This window comes from Coenobita brevimanus, chromosome 44, assembly GCF_032717465.1.
Source record: "Coenobita brevimanus isolate Jiangsu-jjx chromosome 44, ASM3271746v2, whole genome shotgun sequence".
NCBI lineage: Eukaryota > Metazoa > Arthropoda > Malacostraca > Decapoda > Coenobitidae > Coenobita > Coenobita brevimanus.
The window spans coordinates 23405125-23412220 of NC_136997.1; positions in this window are offsets into that span (position 1 = coordinate 23405125).

Below are 7096 nucleotides of genomic sequence, written 5' to 3' on the forward strand. Positions count from 1 at the left end.
GGAGGAGCCCAACGGAAGTAAAAGATTAACAGTGTAAGCTGAAAGATTAGTTGTAATGAAGAGGTCAAGTAGTATCCCGTTATACAGTTCTTGTAAACAGGGTGGAGTCAAAGGCTTATCGTCTCTTAACATCCTCTCTTACTGACTCCCTTCAACCTATCCCTCTTCTCTGCAGTGTTGTATCTTTATCTCTGCACCATCGCTGTTTTGGTGTTTTCTGAACAGTCTACTTGCACCCCTCGTCCATTTTGGCAGGCGCGCAGAACATTTCTGGCAGCACACTCTCACCCCTTCTCGGTCCAGCTGTCTAAGCAAGAGTTAACCGATACTCTTAGTTATTCATGTATGCAGCAGATCAGCTCCGGAACTGCCTTCTTCAGCCTGTATTTTCCTTTGTGACCCCCGTCATATCCCAGAATAGGTGGATCTTCAATTTTGCAATGTTATGTTTTGTTTTCCGTGTAAAGAAAAACTCATGTTTTTACTCTTTGGTTGTTTTTTCCATGTATGAAAAATTACAGTTTTCGAATGCATGTATCTCCTACTTTCGTCTGATCCATTGTAAAGAAGGGTTGTTGTTTTTTTTCTTATTCCACGGCATTGTAAAGAAGGGTTGTTTTTTTTTCTTATTCCACGGCATTTTAAAGAAGGGTTCTTTTTTTCTTATTCCACAGGACATCTATCGTTTTTTTCCAAGTCTCTCCGAACACTCCTACGTTTGCTGTACAGTGATTTCGTTCGCCTCAGTGTGGTAAACCCGCAGCAGCCGACACTGATGATATTATATGTGGCCGGGTAGTGTCGTCATTGTTAGTTGATGCGGACTCACCACACTGACTTTCAAAGCCCATTGAGAGAAAAACAGGAGAGACGACCGGACCCTTCATGCCGACTGCTCACCCCAAGGTTTCGTTGGCAAAGGCGCCTAGGTTGTAAAAATTCGTATATTCTTGACAACTCTTGCTCCGGATCAGCGCTGACTACGCCAAGTCATCTGCTGCATCGCTGCTGAAGATTAAGGACCATGGTTAGACGGAACTCGCCTTTGTGGTTTAGAAAGAGGCTGGTGCTGGTGAGGGACCCCTTCACATGGTGGCATCGATATAGCCGGGCAACTTCGCTAACTGGTTATACGAACATTTCTCAACTCCTTCCCTATCCAGTGAAAAGAACCTGGTTGACAGCAAGATTGTGAACTACTAGAAAAATATTTGAGTTGGTGCCTCGTATGTCCGGTTCTGGCACTTAGTGTCAGGGGAACACTTTTCATGTGATCTCTAGTAAAGAAACTTGCCAGTGTGGTTGCACCTGATTAGTATAGTTCCTTTGATGACTGGAATGCACAGGCTTCAGCACCAAGACAAAGCAGTGTTCCCTTGAAGAAGTACCATTAAGGGTTATGTTGAAAAGGGAATTATATATATTTATACATTACTGTTCCTTATAGTTTTAGTGCAAATGAATTTATGTGATACTTTTTATCACTTAAATTATCATTATTCAGAACTGGGTAAAAAATGTATATGATCTGTATGTTAGGTAATAAAAACAATGTAAGATGCTGCTTTGGATTTATTCACCTACACACTCGTGCGCGCGCGAACACACTGACACAGGCACATGCACACAGAATGATCCTGGTTCCGGTTCACGTTGGTTCAAGTCGGTTCATCGGGTTCCATGTTATCCAAGAATTCCAAAAACTAGTCTAAGCAAGCAGAAGATGAAATCGGTGAGCTGTGGGGGAGAGAGAGGGAGAGAGGGAGTTATAGGAGTTATGGATCTTTTTTTCAGGATAAAGAGAGAGAGAGAGAGAGAGAGAGAGAGAGAGAGAGAGAGAGAGAGAGAGCGGTTCCAGAGGTTACTGATCTTTTTTTTGATGTTAGAGAGAGAGAAGTTATAGTTCTTTTTTTATCTTTTTTTTCAGGTTAGAGAGATATAAGTTATTGTGGTTATGGATAATTTTTTCAGGTTGGAGAGAGAGGGAGAGAAAGAGAGAAGTTACAGGCGTTATGGATCTTTTTTTTTTTTTCCGGTGAAAGATAAGTTATTGAGTTTATGGATTTTTTTTTTTTCAGTTTAGAACAACTACGATGTAACACAAAGTAAAATTTAAACAAAAGAGTGATAATGATCATGAAAATAAGCTTCGTATGTTAATACATATTTCTATTACTATAAAATAAAAAATATCAGATAATTCTCTCTCTCTCTCTCTCTCTCTCTCTCTCTCTCTCTCTCTCTCTCTCTCTCTCTCTCTCTCTCTCTCTCTCTCTCTCTCCATCATTTTTTCTATATCTATCTGTCGTACTCACAAAGCCTAGTATCTTCAGCTTCGACAGCAGACACGCGATGACATCCGGGAGGGTTTCAAGGCCGAAGATTTCAACCAAGACATCCAAGTTCACCTCAGGTGATGTGTCGACTGTGGTAGAGGAAGGGGAGAGGGTCGATTAGGTCAAGTGATTAGAGAAGCTGCCTGATGTTTGAAAGGACATAGGCAATCCAGGCCAGGGCAGGGTAATGAAGAGGAATGCAAGGCAGGGTAATGATGAGGAAGGTATGGAAGGGAAGCATAATTAAGAAGAAGGCAGGGCAGGGCAAGCCAGGTGAGCCGTTTGGAGTAATGTTGGACGGGGATGCGACTGAGAGAGAATAAATCTTTCTCACTCTAGTTCTTTAGGAATCAATGTAATATCTTCGTCATCGACAGCATTATCGTCTTGTACTTATCTGAACTCTACATCCCAGAAATAAAAACAAATCAACCAGAAGATTTAAAAAATTTACCGCACCACAAATAAAAACAAATTTGCCTGTAGATTAAACATTTTCGCCACACCGAACTACTTGATGAATCCAGTTTGGTTGAATAAACTGAAAATAAGTCTTCATGTTAATGGGAAGATGTTTAGCGAATACAAGAAAGCCGAGGTGATGGCAGTTAACAAGTAGATGGAGAAGAACGCTATGAAGTTTGATCACGAAAGAATAAGAGGAAATATTATAGTGTTTTAGGAATTTAACAGTGATCAAAGCACCAGATAGAGCTAAGGGACCTGAAGTAAGTCGTAGGTTAGGAGAAGAGGCATATTAGGTCACTGTGAAGCATGGGGAAGTAGGAAAGCAAAGTGACCCTGACGGTCCTGTAATGATGCAAGCAGCGATAGATCTTTGAATACTAGTGACCGAGAAAGGGTGGAAGTGCTGGTGATGAAGTGTTCCAGGTCTGTATGTGGAATTAGATGACATAACAGAGTGAAAGAGGACATTGAAAGAGCTTGAAAGACCAACGACGTGTTAAAGTAGACGTAGTGCAATGGAATGGGCAGATCAGGCTACCTTATGATATAGCCAATAGAGAGAAGGTGTGGTGGGAGACTGATGACAGTATGCAGATTAGAAGTGGAGTTAATGAGAGAAATGATGAGATCTAGACCAAGGAGAAAGCATAGTGATGAAAAAGATTTTTGAATAGAGGTGTGACCATCCAGGAGTGTGAGAAGCGTGTTTGGTATAAAGCAAATTGAAATAAAGTGGCTCAGGGGAAAACGACTCTGCCAGTCTTCTGTCAGAGCAAGAAGTGAAGCATCTGGGGTAAATCGTGAATAAGAGGAGGATGAGTGTGAAGTAATTTCAAGATAGCTTTACGTAGACCATTAAATAATGCAGCTGAGAAACAGAATGAGAGTGACTGAGGTTGCTTTCTCTTGCTTTCCGGCACCACCGACCTGGAATGAGTAACATGTAGTGAGAATAGAATCAAGTCATAGTACTGCCACCAAAATAATATAAACCAGAGTAAAACAGAATCACATAAAATAAAGGTACTGAATTGGCGCCAACGTAAAACAAAATTGCTTAAATCGACGATATGAGAGTCAGAGAAAAACAGAATCGCGTAATATAAAGCTAGGGTATGAGAGCCAGAGTAAAATAGAATCACATAGCATTAAGTTAAGGTATGAGATCCAGTGTAAAACAGAATCACACAACATAAAGCTAGGTTATGGGAACCAGAGTAATCACATAACATAAAGAATGGGCATGAGAGCCAGATTAAAATAATCACATAACATAAAGCTATGGTATGAGAGACAGGACAAAACAGAGTAAGAAAATCAACGTAACACAGAGTGACTATATCAAAATGAGTGAAAATATGAACAATATGAAAATCAGCGTAAGACAGAGTGACAGTGTCAAAATCAGCTTAAAACAGTGACAATATGAAAATCAGCTTAAAACAGTGACAATATGAAAATCAGCTTGAAATGAGTGACATTATGCAAATCAGGATGAAAGAGTGACATTGTGAAAATCAGTGTAAAACTTGTAACAGTATGAAAATCAGCGTAAGGGAGAGTGACATTACCGGTAATGTTAGCGAGAAGGTCCAAATTCACCCCAAGTTCCAACTCTGCGACGCACTCTGTCAAAATTTCCTTGATCGTTGTCAGCAGGGCTTCGGTGAGGCCTCCGCAGAGTATGTCAAGTTCCAGGACGCAGCCCAACAAGTTGATCTCGCACGCGGGTAACAGAAGCGGCCCCTGACATGTTAAGTTGACTGTAGATGGTTCGGAGAATGGGGTTATTAGAGGCGGGGAGAAAAGAGGGAGGCAGGGAAGGCATCTGAGAAAGGGAAGAGAGAAGAGGGAGACAGGGGAGGAAACAGGAAGGACGGGGAAAAAGGGAGAGGAGTTGGTAGCAAGTTGGAGGTAGTGAATGCCTCCTTCACATATGGCTTTGGCTGTGGAGGGTTACGGAGAGTGTTGGTAGAGTTGCAGGTGTAGGAGGAGGCAAAGGCAGAACGGAAAAGACTGAGATAAACTGAAAAGAACGGGGAGGAAGAGAGAGAGGAAGATAGGCTTATCCTAATATGCTGCTTTGGCTATGTGAATTTTTTAGACTTTAGAGAATATGAATATAAATCTAAGTGTATTATCTGATCAAAGTTTTGGTAGATTCGAGCCATTCATTAGTAAAAATAATGCAAATAAAGCAGCTTCTTTATAGTAAGCCTGTGACAGTAGGAGAAAGAACCCGAGTAAGAAAGTCCTGGAGACTACTTTCACCAATCTCCATAAGTGGGTATTGAGTAAATGAGTGAGTGAGATGGAGCATCCTTTGAGTATGAGTGAACCTGCATGGGATGAAGCGAGTGCGAGTGTCTGTGGGAGTTAGTTAAGACTGAGGGAGTGAGAGAATATAGTAGAAATGTTCTTCCAGCTGCGTTAGGTTTATTGTCTGCTTGAATATATGTAAGTGAATCAGTAAATGCAACAAATACTACTGAATGGATGTGTGTGTGTGTGTGTGTGTGTGTGTGTGTGTGTGTGTGTGTGTGTGTTTAATATCTGATACGTTCTCATACAAGGGAGTGTGCCAATGAATGTGAGACTGAATATGCATGTTAGAAGGAGAACCAGCAAATGAGAGTGACATTCAGACGACAACCAAAACACAGCCACTAACCAAGCGGAGGAACAACAACGTCAAGGAATACGTTGGACCCGCTGCAGGGCAGAAGCTGTGCCAGACTTCCTCCGGCCAGAAGACCCATGACGATGAGGCTGAGAAGGTCCATCCGCATGGTGGTGGTTGTGGTGGTGGTGGTGGTGGTGGTGATGGTGGTGCCTGTAGGGGAGAGGGAGAGAGTGACTGTGTGAATGGGTAAGTAGGTGAAGGGAGGTAGCGTGGAGAGTGAGTGGGAAATTATTGAAAGCAAATAAGGGTAGGGAGAGTGAAGGATGTGTCAGGAGTGAGGTGGGAAGTGGTAAGTGGAGGGAAAGTGGGCGATGAGTGGGGAGTGTGTGTGTGTGGGTGTGAGGAAGGAATGTAAAGGGAGGTAAAATGGGGGATGAGTGAGGAATGTCTCTGAGAGTAGGGAAGGAATGTAAAGGGGGGGGGGAGCAAGAGCGGGGCATGAGTGAGGAATGAGTGTGGAAGTGGTAAGGCAGGTAAGGGGACGGAGAGTGAGGGATGAGTTAACAGTGAGTGGGGAAGTGGTAAGGCATGTATGGGAAGGGAGCGTGAGGGATGAGTGGGGAGTAAGTGTGGGAATGGAGACGGAAACTGAGGGAAGCGTGAGCGAGGAGTGGGGAATTAGTAAAGCTACGCGCTTATATTCCTTTTAACCTTAATTTGTCGCAGATTTACGTGTTTTTGCAGCTTATTTCATGCAGCTCAGTGGTAGGATAGGACAAAGCTTCGTCGTTACATCCTTTCTTTGACTATCTTCCTATTCTAGTGTTAACCCGTTAATGCAAATCAGAATTCACGATGGAGAGATGACAATTTTAGGCCAAATTAGAGAGATTTAATGCCAAGAGAACCAAGGATCAAACAACTTCCGGTATATTTTTTTAATTCCTTCGATAATACTATTTCCCTGCTAAAAGATAGTCAGAGAAAAAAAAAGGCAGTTTATAGATGAAATGAAATCATCTTAGCTTTAGTTCATCAGGTGAATTTTTCTATATATTACTAAGAGGGAATATGGTAATAAAATTATGGCTATAGATGCTGAGTGAGTTACTGGCAAAGTCTCACCGAGATTTTATGCTGCATATGTACACATTAATAGTAACTTATTTTGCTCTAAGATGTGAAAGCTGTTGGTTTTCTCTGAGTTAATCAAAGAATTTAACCAATTCTGTAGCAGAGTTTATCCCATAAGTAAAGAATATCAGATGATTTTACGGCGTATTTAACAGAACAGACTTAGTAGCAGTGAAAGGGTAACCAGTCGTAAAAGAGATTTTCACATTGTTTCACCACAAGAAGTGCCCAGAGGTGAAGAAATGTTAAGTGGTAGCACGTATAAAATGGGTTGTATCTGAATTAACTTTATGAATGAGGTTACCTGATTCTTCGTTGTGGAAGAGAAGGTGAGTGGAGCGAAGTGGAGAGGTGTGGATTCCGTCTTTTATAGGGAGATCAGACCGAGGAGAATGTAAGGGGAGATGGAAGGGGGAATGTGCAGAAGTAAAGGTGGGGTAGTGGGGGGAGGATGGGGGGAAGAAGGAAAGAGAGAAGAGGAAAGTGGGGACGGAGAAGGGAGGGAGTGAGTTAAGGGGGTGCGGTGAGAGAGAGG